The sequence below is a fragment of the Phasianus colchicus genome, chromosome 1 (genome assembly GCF_987193195.1).
Source record: "Phasianus colchicus chromosome 1, bPhaCol1.hap1.1, whole genome shotgun sequence".
Taxonomy (NCBI): Eukaryota; Metazoa; Chordata; class Aves; order Galliformes; family Phasianidae; genus Phasianus; species Phasianus colchicus.
The window spans coordinates 69,845,515-69,858,201 of record NC_143436.1 but is presented as its reverse complement, the minus strand read 5'-3'; the positions used below and the strand labels follow the sequence as shown (position 1 = coordinate 69,858,201).

At 41.6% G+C, this 12,687-nt stretch overlaps 1 protein-coding gene across 7 annotated transcripts in view; it reads right to left on the bottom strand.

Annotated features, from left to right (window-relative positions):
- MPPED1 (metallophosphoesterase domain containing 1) overlaps positions 1-12,466 on the bottom strand; it is a 63,564-nt gene extending 51,098 nt beyond the window's left edge. For 2 of the 7 annotated variants that reach the window (XM_090146997.1, XM_031597215.2), the window contains exon 1: positions 11,860-12,246. The gene's annotated coding sequence lies outside the window, so the exon portion shown is untranslated. The other 5 variants (XM_090147011.1, XM_090147025.1, XM_031597214.2 and 2 more) reach the window with 4 other exon arrangements.
- Between the last annotated feature and the right edge of the window lie 221 nt (positions 12,467-12,687).

Below are 12,687 nucleotides of genomic sequence, written 5' to 3'. Positions count from 1 at the left end.
GCACGGTCAGGCATTTTATAGGGGGTAAACTGTTCCTAGTGAACCTACTTGTGTTTGAGAGAAAACATTAGGACTGGAGACTTCTAGAAATAATTCTCCAGTATGATTAATAATATATGACTCCACAGCTCTACGTGAGGATTTCAAATTACCTTAAAAAACACCCTGTGTTTTATAATTCAAGGCTCATGCCCACCTTAGACATAGCTGAACTGAAGCTGCAAAGGCATCGAGGCACTGCCCGGCAGGACCTAGTATTTCCCATTGGCCTTAGGAAACTCTCAGTGCCCAAAGCAGCTGAGACACGTTTTTGTTACCCTCCTGTTTGGTCCTGTCTTCTATGATTGCTCTCAAGTGATACATCAAAGGAGAGGAGAAGCAGATGGATCCTGGCACCCCAATGTCAACTCTTAAGCTCTGCTTTCACTTTTCAAGTGAGGGGAAATCGGTGCTTATCAACACAAACTAATTCAAAATAACGTTTTTTTCCACTTTGTTTGCAAACAAAAACTAAGCACGACAAGTACACCACCGACACACCATTTAGTGCTGAAGAGTTCCTTTAAGCAGGGAATCAATCCTTGCACATGGGAGAGCATGCGAATCACACCATTAGGCAAACCTGTGAGGATGCTAGCTACAGACATTCAGCAAGAAGTTCACCACATGATCATGTAGGAAATTGGGAAGCAACATGTCTCACTTAAGGGGAAAAGAAAAAAGAGAGACACCACAGCATTGCTAAGTCTTCTGCCAAATGACAATCACCCAGTGTCAACTCTGGACACATAAAAAGCATCCAAGAGAAGGGGACTGGGGAGAAAAAAGATACTGCAATAAAAATAAGATAACTAGCAATTGCATGAATAGCTTATGCTAAACAAAAATCAAATACTGTAACACACATAATCAGTAAGCATAATTCAATAGCAAGCTTCATTCAAGCTCATTTCAGAAACATACACAGATGTCTTTGAACCTTACCTTTCAGTCTAGGGCTGCTTTCCTGCATAAGTGGTTGGCTGACTACGAACATTCTTGGTGTTCGACAGAACAAGCTGTCTCTTTCTATCTTGACTGATAACTAGACTGACACCCATTACTCCCCTCTTTCTGTTTCCATTTCCAATGGTCCCCACAATCGTAACTCTCTCCTCTTTTAATATTCTGAAATTTCTTTCTTGCCTAGACCAGAGTATAAAATGTAGCGGGGAAATAATTATCTGCATCTCTAGTATGCAAGTTTTAAAATTTATATGCCCAGCATTACCAACACAGAGCACTAAGACTCAAATCCCCACAGCAACAACATGTTAACCATCCTCTTCCCCCAGACTTATGGAGCTGCGGGATGTCTGCCAGAGAAAAACAGGGAAATGTAAAAAGGACTGCAAGAACATGAATACTAAAATAAATATCACAAACCTGGCTGTTAGAATCACAGACTGAGAAAAAGCTATTAAACCAGCTACGCCATTTCCTTACTGATGTCAGGAGTGTTCTCCATGCATTATCTTTCAGGTGCTTACTTTAACATGTGCTCAGAGGTTCTGTGAGGCCTGATCCAAAGCCCACTGTATACAGTGGACACTGCTAGACTGCCCTCAGCAGGCTTTGCATAAGGTCGGAAAATATATGGGTCACCACCTATTCTGAGGAATTACTGGAGCAGGCAGGTACTTCAATTCAGACATATATTTAAGTCATTTGCTGAATTAAGTTCTCAAATTAAAAAAAAAAAAAAAAAAAAAAAGCATTAAGATTTTCTTTTTCAGTCTGGAATTTCTAGTATAGCCAGCTTATTTGTTTTTACATCAATTCTCCAACCTTTCTATGCGTCCCTTTTTCTTTTCTCTTCTCTTCTTTTCCACTCCAGGGCAATGTTTTATTTTAATCTCACTTCTTCACTCCCCGATTCTGTTTCATCTATGTTCATCCTCCAGCTCATTCTCTTGTCCACTGTCTCTCATCAGATCTTATTCCATCATCTCTATTGCTACCATCTACTCTTTGTCTCAAGCCTACAAGCAATACCGAGACTTCTTGACAATTATTCCAGCAATAGGATATAAGAATCTAGACTTAAAAACAACACAGCTCAAGCAGACGTCACTGAAACAATAATTAGAAATCAAGATAAAATACTGATGGTGATGATGACATTGATGATAAGAACAAAGAAGCTACAAATTAAGAAATAAAACTCTGATGGAGTTACCTATTGAGCAAAGAACTTTGCCAGGTTACAAAAAATCTGGAGATCAAAAGGCTTAACATGGCTGGAGCACATCACAGCAACACAGCTTAAGAGGGGAAGCTGCCAGATTTTGTATCAGCAACAGTGAGACACCATGAAAAAAGAAGAGAAGCTGGTACTAGGTCAGTGGCAGAGGCAGCTAAAGAAAACACGTTTTGTTCAGAGAGTATGACGAGCTGGGATTTGGGGACGCAATGAAGAAATAAAATGTAGTAGTAAAAAAAAGGCACCTTCATGCAGCTATAAAACATCAAAGCTATATTTTTTCAGGGAGAGCCAGTGAGACAACAGCAGTAAAATACCTTAACAAAGCACATGAGAGCTTGTGATAGACCACATAGTCACACACGTGCTTCTTGTGCAAATCACAGAATCGTAGAATGGTCTGAGGTGAGAAGTACCTTAAAGACCATCTAGTCGAACTCCCTGGCATGGGAACACCTTCCAATAGAAAGTGAATACTGGTAATCTTGGAAACTGGTAAGCAGAAACCCCTCCTAGAGCTTCACTCAGAGTTCAGGTTGTCCCCTATACTGAGGGTAAACTGTTCTTCACAGGCTGTTCTACACAGAGAAGCAGGCTTTGTATTTTTAAAAAATGGGGAGGGGAGGTGGGTGGGGAAGTGCCACAGGGTATCCAACAGCAGTGGTACCAATTGTCATAGTAACATTCTTAAAACCCCCACTGGCTTTGTGATAACAAATTACTGATGTTTATTTTTTGTTTTAAATCCCTCCTCCCTCCAACACAAACAGGTTATTACAGACTGTCCAGCAATAAGTGAACATAATGGACCCAGTAAAGTGATTACTATGAGAAGTAGGCTGAAAACCATTCTTTTTCCTGTTGAAAATATCCATTTCACATAGTCCATACTAATCGATGGAATTAGGCTGCTATTTCCAGTTCTATCATCAGAAAATGAATGCTGAAACAATCCTAAAAAGACATTATTCTGCGGGAAAGGATGAGCCAAGCAAATCACTCTGCAGATAAAAGCTTTTCCAAAGTGATACATTCTCCTCTTCCTTTTCTGAAACGAAATGCAAGTCCTGGCAAACAAAAACCACCCAGTCTTCCCTTAAGAGACCAAGCAAATTCACTTGACAAATGAGGAATCTGAATGCTCTTAACACAATTGTGGACTTTGAAGTGAAGGCAGCATCATCATAGAGACACTTGTGGGTTCTAAGGTCAGTCATGTCACTTCTACTGATGGGATTATTAGGCCCTCTAAATGAGTACAATGTTTTGTACCAATTGCATTTAAAAAGTGAACAAGTGAAAGTGCAATGTTTTGAAGTGAAATACGCACCCACAAGCCTCCTTTCCCCAAGGCAACTGCTTTACATATATGTAACTTGTAACAATGAGTATTAAACAATATTTTAAAAACCAACAGATTCCTCAAGGATATCTAAATTGTTATTTTATAACGTGTGATGTCATTTACGGTCCCTCAACCCTTACCAAATTCCCAGAGCTCTATGTTATGAATACAGGGAGCTAGAATTCCTGCTTGGAAAGCTAGCCCCGCTAGGGTACAGAAGCAGGACAGCATTTGAGAATGTTAGTTTTCCTAAATGTCAGTTTAGCTCTGGTGCAGCGTGCCAAGGCGACAGCCCTCAAGCCTCCAGACCTCGATCCACGGCACACGCAGAGGCCTGGCACAAGCACCAGGCCTGGCACGAGGCCCTGGGCTGCCTTTGTGCCTCAGATCTGCTCAGTAGAGACCACGACCGAAGGGCAGCACCACATCAAAGTCACATGTTTCAAGAAATCTCTGCTGTTAATCAGCAAATAGACGTATACATTAGAATGAGTTCTGTAGACCAGAATAAAAGTGGAACAAGCACACCAGTTAATTCTGTGAGGGCCCGGAGGCGGCAAAATACATTGCTTTGTCTGCTTCTCAGGGCACAACATGTAAGGATATTGACTGATGTTTGTGCTTGTTGTCTAAAGGTCAAGAATCTGAATAAAACCTTTAAAATGCCTCTCTACTATGGCTCACCTGTTAACTAGAGCACATATCTCTGCCACGCTCTGGCCGTCATTTTTAGAAACTTCTTCTGTTCTATCTTTAATGGATAGACATCCTAAGCATCCTGCCTTCCAGTTTCAGCTCACTTCAGAAGATGTGTAAGGAAGATAAATTATCTGCATAATTTATTAAGGGGACCCTTTGGACCATCTTAAATAAAACACATCTGAGATAGTTTTCTGCACTAGCAAACCTAAATTTGCTAACTGTTATCAAATAATACTCAGTTCTGTGACTGTATCTTTTCACCAGATGTCAGAGTTACTCCCAGATAAATAATCAGAAAAAGCAGACATAATTCTCAATTACCTGTATGCCTCAAAATCCTACCAACTTCAATGAGAAGAAACACACAATCTATCAAATCTTGTATTTCATCTATCAAGGAATGCTTTGGTGTCTCGTCATTTATACCATTTATTTCTTAACTGCAGATCTACAAGTTTTAGAACAACCTGTTTTGTAATGTGAAGAGATCTGTTGACTTATATAAGACTTTTTATTTCTCTGTAATTATAATTACCTTAACATGCCCTAGGAAAAAATAAAAACAAATCCCCCAAGTTATCTCTCACCATGCAAAAATACATTGTTCCTCTTCTTTGCTGATTACAATGACCTGTCAAACACAGTATGACAACATTCATCACTGAAATGAACTTTTACTCCAGATTAGTTTTCTTCCATTGCTCTCAAGCACAAGTATTATACACGTTTCTCTCATTACTTCATAAATAAAAAACACTATTTGTTAGTATTTGTTAGCTTTAACTGTCATGCAAATATTTTATAGACAAAGCAAGCAGGAAATGAGATAATTTGTCTTTTGGAACTGCGCCCTTACATTCACTTATTTGGAGTTTCCTCAAAAGGAATACTGTATCTACTCCGTGCCAAAGTTCTGACCTGGCATCCAGAAAAAGAGATGGATGGATTCAGAAAACCAAATTTATACATTTGCCTATGAAATTTAACTGTGTTGATTTAAAACAAGTATCACTTTAAAATCCTCTTAGCTTATCTTATTTTGAATGATGATTGTATGATTTAAAATTACTTGTGCTAATTTACTTACCTAGGTTAACAAAACCACAATGACTGAGTGTTCTATTTATGAAAATTTTATTTTATTTGGGATTATCAGGAGTATCATTTTCTGAACCAAGTTCTCATCTATACAAATAACAGTTAATTTATTCGATTAAATTTTAAAAAATACCACTAATAACATGGGTTTGTCTTTTTCTTAAGTGTTGATCTTACAATACACCAAATGCATTTTCAACACTGCAACACTCTTAAGATCAACAAATAGGCTGGACATTTGCCAAGGCTAAATGTTTTAGAGTAACCCTACATACAATCTTGCCTGAACATATAAAACATCACATTTGAATAAAATATTTACACGGATTCATTTTTCTCAAGGAAAAATCTTTTCCCTGAAAAATATACTGCTTTGCTCGATGTTGCTCTATTTATCCCCAAATATCTGCCAACGTAGCTTATCTATTTAAGTAATTACCGCTGAGGAAGGAAATTTTAAATAAATATATCTAAAAGCCACAAAACTTATTCTTCACTCTAAAAAATTAGCTTTCATCCCTGGTAGTATTTCAAAATCTGCTATGCTACTGAAGATCCCAAGCTTTTACAAGAAAAATTATAAGTCCCAAAATGACAGTAGTCATCTTAATAATAAAAAAAAAATAGCTAAAATACAGGTTAGCTGGAAACATTACCAAAAATAGACATTTCAATAGGAGTAAACTAAGATTGCAGTGCTTTGATTCCACATTTCAGTCTGCAATTTGGGCATGTCATCTGACGAAGCTCTCGAATCTCTTAAAATATTTGCTTAGAAAATGAATATGTAAGTACTGAAATATCATATATTTAAGACAACAGTGTTTGGTTTAAATCTGCAACTGAAGAACTTTGTTCTTTTCCTTTACTCTTTTGTGAGAACTGCCTAACATTAATTTCTTAGCCTTTATCTGGATAAGCATCACCAGGTCAAATTCAAGTTATCTGTTCTACAGAATTTATCCAAACTAATTTCCATGGAAATCGCATATAGATGCACAGAATTTAGCTGATTGGGTCATTCTCACCTGAGGGCAAAATAAATCCAAATGATTTAACCTGCTTGCTCTGATACCACTATTTTATCAGAGTATGACAAAGCCTAATACTAAATGCCTAGCAGTCAGTTCAGGTCACTCTAAAGCAAGCACTGAAAATCAGTGTTCTCCACTAGCAGGGTTAGACCATGGGTCAGCAGTACACAGTGCTGGTATTAGGGTGGCTGAGGACAAAAGTAGCAGACAGCAAAACAGGCAGCAACTCCCACATTCTGAGGGCAGCCAGAGGTAGAGTTGCTGCTTCACACAAAGGCATGCTGATGCCAGCAGGACAGCTCATAGTCTTCCCTTTTTGTCCAGCGGCATTGCTCAGATTTGGATGAATTTCTGTTGCTGACATTTGCCTCTGATTTCAGGAAATATCTAACACTGAACAGTCTTGAAAGGTTGCTGATCTCTATGTCAATACACAAGAATGGGAAAATAAAAAGTTGCCAGTCTAATAGCTGTAGCTGAAGATGAATGAAATGCCAAAGTGCAAGCATGCAAACATGTGTAAATCAGAATATACAACAGTTCACATGTAAATATACCTTCAGTGATACTATTTTAAGGATAATCTCATTAAAAGGAATCAAGAAGTCTTTTTAACAGCTTTATATATATATATATATATATATATATATATATATATATATATATATATATATATATATATATATTTGGACACAAAACTTTGAAAATTAAGTACATTGTCCCATTATTTTCATTGTTTCTACCTTTCAATCCTTTTTATTTATTCAGTTGAAATCCTTCATGACATCTGATTATTATCTGATGATTATCTGGTCATCCAGGAAGAGAGTCAGTGGGTTTGCCCTGTTTATTTTTCCAGGTATCCTCCCCAGGACTGATAGGAAAAAAATAACACAGAAGTTGGACCATTCGCTCCTTGTACACATAGAGCCCCTCTCCAAGCTCCACTGGAAACTGAGACAAAGATAACTAAATCTCTTCCTTCAAGGAAACAGGATAGATAACACAGAAGCCCCAGGTACACAGTTCTGAGGCAAAGTGTTGGAGATCAGGAAGACCCAGTCCTTTTTCACAACAGGATGCTGCAAATCACTGTTCTCCCTAAAACTGAAGAGGCTATTCGTGAGAGAAACAAAAATCAGGAGAAAACCTACACCGAGACAGCACATTCACAGTACTTCACTCAAGTTTAGTAAAGTCAGGCGGTAGCTTTTGCACTGCAAAGTGCTGGACCAGCTGCTGCTGAACTGTGGCTCTGAGCCACACATACTGCATCACCTCGTTTGCTGGCTGTTTGAAAAACTCTTTTGACAATTTTATTTGGACGGACTACAAATCCTCATTTGATCCAAAATATGCTAAAACAAAGCCAAGTGTTCCAGTGGTGAAAAGTAAAGGGAGACCAAAATGAAAAAAATATTTATGAGGAAAACATCAGAGTAGTGAAATTAAACCACTATACATTTCTGGATTTTCTTTTTCTTTCTACCTTTTACTTGATCAATCTGGTAAAGCCAGAATATTTTTTGGTGTTGTCAGATCTTCTGCTAAGTGTTCTGTTTTTAGTATTTTGTTAACTGCTGGCAGTAGCTGGGTCTTAATCCAATCCCCATCCTCTCCAGCAGGCAAGGTATCTTGAACTTTTACCAAAACCAACTCACACTAGGGATTCAGTACATGTGTTGAGGGAAAAACTGAGATATATCTCAGAATAGCGATACTGTGAAGATAAGATTTGAGCAATATATTTTTGGTTTACCACAAAACCAGAAGGAAGGCTGTCAAATAAACAAGACATAATTTCAGTATTATTATTTACTATTACACGAGTGCCCACAGACCAATGGAAATCCAAGAACAAACTATGCTAGGCACTGTACAATCAAACAGCAGCAAAAAGCTTCTGCCCCAAAGAGATTACAGTCTACCAAAACTCAACAAAGGAAGTGGGACAAAAATGATACAGCAATGTAGAAAAAAATGATCAAGGCAACAACAGAACATTACATTCCTTCCATTTATTTTTGAAGACAATGAAAAAATAAGCAGGATTAATGTCACAAATTAAAAAAAAGAAAAAAGGTATGATAGAGCAAGTGAAAAGGGGAAAAAAGATAAAGAAAATTAAGTGCCATGCAGGATGTTTGAGCCATAGAGAACGCAAAGTAAAGCGACTAAGAGCTGGCAAAGAGGGATCTTGAGCAAAGCAACCAATTAGGATAAGGCAAAGAAAAAACAGTCAAATATATCAGTAACCATTGGTCTCCTTCATACGTTGCTTCTACAGCTGCTCTGCTGGCTCCAGTCTTTGGCTGAATGGCAAGACCCTCACCTGCTGTAAGAGAAGCTGGAATACATGTGTGGTACATAACTGAACTTGAAAGGTCAGGACAGCATACTGCATCTAAACAGCCTGTCATATATGTTTAGTACAGTAATACAGCAGAAATGTATAAACTAAAAAGACATCATCAGTATGTGGCAAATACTTACAACTGAAATGTATTGTATTACAACTCTTAAAAAAGAAAATCTAAATAAGATGACCAATTAATGACATTATGAACCCAACTGTACTCCCATGGTAAATACTGGTATTTTAAACAGTAAGGCATTCTGTATTTAGGTTAGCATAATGAAGACCAAATCAGCTACAACTGCAAGTTACTACATATACAGCATGACGGTTATTTGTTAATCCTAATATAATTCCCACTGCCACATCAAATCACAGCAAAACTGTCACACTTGTTGACAGTTTCAACAATGAGGTCAAGCAGTGAGCAGTCACAAGAGGATGAACTGCTTCACCCTCCGGAGGTGGTCACTGCAGAAGCAGGTGAATAGTCATTACACTAAAAGCTCTGCTCCTTTTTGCAATGTATCTTACACTGGACTGTCATTCTGTAAGCTTACCCAAGCATTGCATTCACATGTATTTTATTTATAATAACATTAGCCTCTAAGGATGACCTTCTAAGAGGAAGTCACACAATAACAGTCCAGTGTCCTTAAAGGACTCCCTTACATTAACAGCCTTGCTTGTATTTCAAAACAAACCTGGAAGATTCAGGATTGAAACAGGAACGTGTATTTAAGTTAGAAATAACGATTAGAGACCATATCGCTTTCATACACTGCAGCACAGACCCAACTCACCCATGGACAATGTTCACAAAACCCAACCTGGTGTATATGCAAATGACAGTTTCCACCTGTATACCTGGTCTTCTCGAGAGACCTCAAACTGTACACTGTAACAGCCTAATACATCTTAATGTAACAGTACCATGCCGAAAGACTCTTCCCTCAGATTATTTTACATATCCTCTCTGAATCTGGCTGCTTGCAATTCTTTGAAATAAGGTTTAACAGAAATCAAATGAACTGCAGGGATTATTAATCATTTGAGATGAAAACTGATTTCATGTACAAAAATACTAAAATCCTCAAATTTAAACTCACATTTTTATTCACTGATGCTATCTGCGAGAAGAAACTGTCTGCATCAATTAAGTGGTCTAAGGAATTTGAGGTTCCTCATAATTCAGGGGCAAAACTCTAGCTGACATAAAAAACAAAAACATTTCCATATACCACTGCATGCTCTACTACAATAGAGAAAAGCCCATTCCTGTGTAACTCTTCAGGTGAGAGGGACTGCATCTGAGGCAGCAAATCTGATCGTATTCCTTTCCTAAGAGGACACAATATGGACTTTTCTTCTAATTCTTTACAATGAATTCGGTTAGGTAAATATGATCACAAACAGCACTATAATCATTAACTCAAGAAGCAGAAACATCAATGTCAGAATAGGCAATGTATTCCAAATCAGAACTCCGGTCCGCTTTATATTCCTGCTGACAGTTCCTGTAATGAGCGCACAGCATTAAAGAAAAACCATGACCTGTTTAAACAAAGATCAGAGCACCAGCTTTATGTGCATTCTCTGGTGTTGTTTGTTGTTTGGTATCACAAACTAATACCAAAGCACCCTACAATAACACTTTAACAGGTTTTCACACAGGGCACGAAGGGTTTGCTCTAGTCTAACAGGAACAATTGTTTATCTTTAACACAGGTGCTTTTCTTCATGTGAATCTGTACAGGTATTCACAGCAGTTACAATGCTTTAAATTAGACTGAAGGAAAGCACAGAGAAGAGACAGACAATGGTGTACAAGCAAGAAATTTTAAAATTCTTCTGTCTCAGCCTGAGACAACGAAGGAAACGAGAAAAGCAAAGCTAGAATTGTTTAGACAAACCATTTAAATTCTGTGGCTAATGATGACAATCAATCAGTTCATTTACGTAACATACACAGGATAGCCATCGTATTTAATAATTTAAAAAATCATATGCAAAATAAAAAATACATATCTACACTGCCAGCAAATTTACATCACGGCACAGTTTAACACGCGCAGGTCCAGCACACATTACAGCCCTGTAATGACTACTTAACAGTCTTCTCAAAAGATGCACTCTCATTTTAGAAGCCAAATCCCGGCTGTACACATTTTCTATGCAGTCCTGCATTTTAAATATCTACTGATACTCTCTTGAGAAACTGAGCTCACTTCGCCAGGAGCTTATCACAAAGTTTAATAATCTTGCCCAGTTATCAATTTATCCAGAATAACTAAAGCTCCTTTGCTCTGTAGCCTAAATTACTTACTAAATTCATTAGGCATTAACTGAAGTTGAAGTGGTTATCAATACTGGACGTTATCAGCAGATCTTCCAATTAAGGTATTATCAAGATACGTGTGGCGTACGCAGAAACCTTCAACTACTGATCGTTTGCCAAAGAAGGTCTGAAACCTGCCAGCTTTCTGCACGTTTCTCATCCTTATCTTCTACGTTGGCCACGCACAAATATATGTATTTAAAAACGTATTTCACGCTGCTGGTTCAACGTGCAAACCACAGAAATGCAGACATAAAGAAAACAGTGAAATACATTAAAAGCAACCAACCCCCCCACCTAACCCTCTTCAATCTTCTATTTTTTTCCCCGCTCCGCTGCTCGGAGCGTGCCGGGTACCAAGCAGCAGCGCGATGCACGGCACGAAGATCAGCACGAATCCTGAGCAACTTACTGAACGCTCTCCTCCCGGAACAAAACTTTGGAGGTCACCAGATCCCCTCCTACCACCCCGCCAAGTTCTCCCGCTCCCACCGTCCCTTCCCCGGGCCGAGCTGCCGCACCCGTAGCTCCCGGGCTCCCTCTGGGCGGTCCGTGCCCTCGCACCTGCCCGCGGCCGACGGAGCCGCCCTCCCTCCGACCGGCGGCTCGCAGCCTCCGCGGGAACTCGCTAACAAAGTAACTTCCCGGCGGGAGCGCGGCCGCTTCCCTCTCAGCCCCGCGGCCGGAGAGAGGCGGGGGCCGGGCGGGCAGCGCTCCGCTCAGCGGCTGACAGCCCGGATTTACCTTCGCGCAGCCCTTCCTCCGGCCCGGCGGAAGGCGAGCGGCGGCAGAGCGGCATGGAGGCAGGGCGCGGGGAGCTGCGGGGCGCTTCCCTCCGCCTCTCGGCAGCCCCTGCTCCTCGGAAAGCCCTTCCCCCTGCCGGACCGCCTCACTCTCTCCGGCTTCGGGGCATACGTATATATTTTTTAAGGCGCGCGGAGAAGCCGCGGGGAGGCTCGGCTGGGAGAGGCGAAGCCCTGACGCGCTTGGGGGTGGGCAGGCGGGGGGATCCAGATCCTGGCACGGCCGCGCACGCACACCCATCCCCCCCTTCTCCGCGGTCCCCAGCCGGGGAAGGCAGCGCCGAGGCTCGAACCCCGCCGCCTCCGACCGACCCCGCCGCGGGGAGCGGGGCCCTTCGCGGTGCCCCCGCCCCGAGCTGCGGACAGACCCCGCCCGGGGCGGCCGCCCGGATCCCTCCCCGCTCCCACCCCGCGGGGCAGGGGCGCTCCCCGGAGCACTTACCCTGCCCGCCAGGGCTGCTCCGAAGCCGCAGGATTTTGAGCGAGTGCCCGTCTCGTTCTCCGGGAGCCCAGCCTCCCCTCCCCCTCGCCTCCCCTCCCCCGCCTCCCCCACCTCCTTTGGGGGGCCAGGAATCCCCCACCGCCGGCCCTCCCCTCCTCCCCGCCCGCCCGGGGAGCCCCGCGCCGCCGGAGCGCCGAGCGACCGCGGCCCGGCCCGTGGCCAGAGCTGCCCGGCCGGGCACGGGGCCCGCGGTGCTCCATGGCCCCCGGCCGGGGCCGGGACGAGCTGCCGGCCCGCCCCCGCGCCTCTAACGCCCTCCGCCCGAGG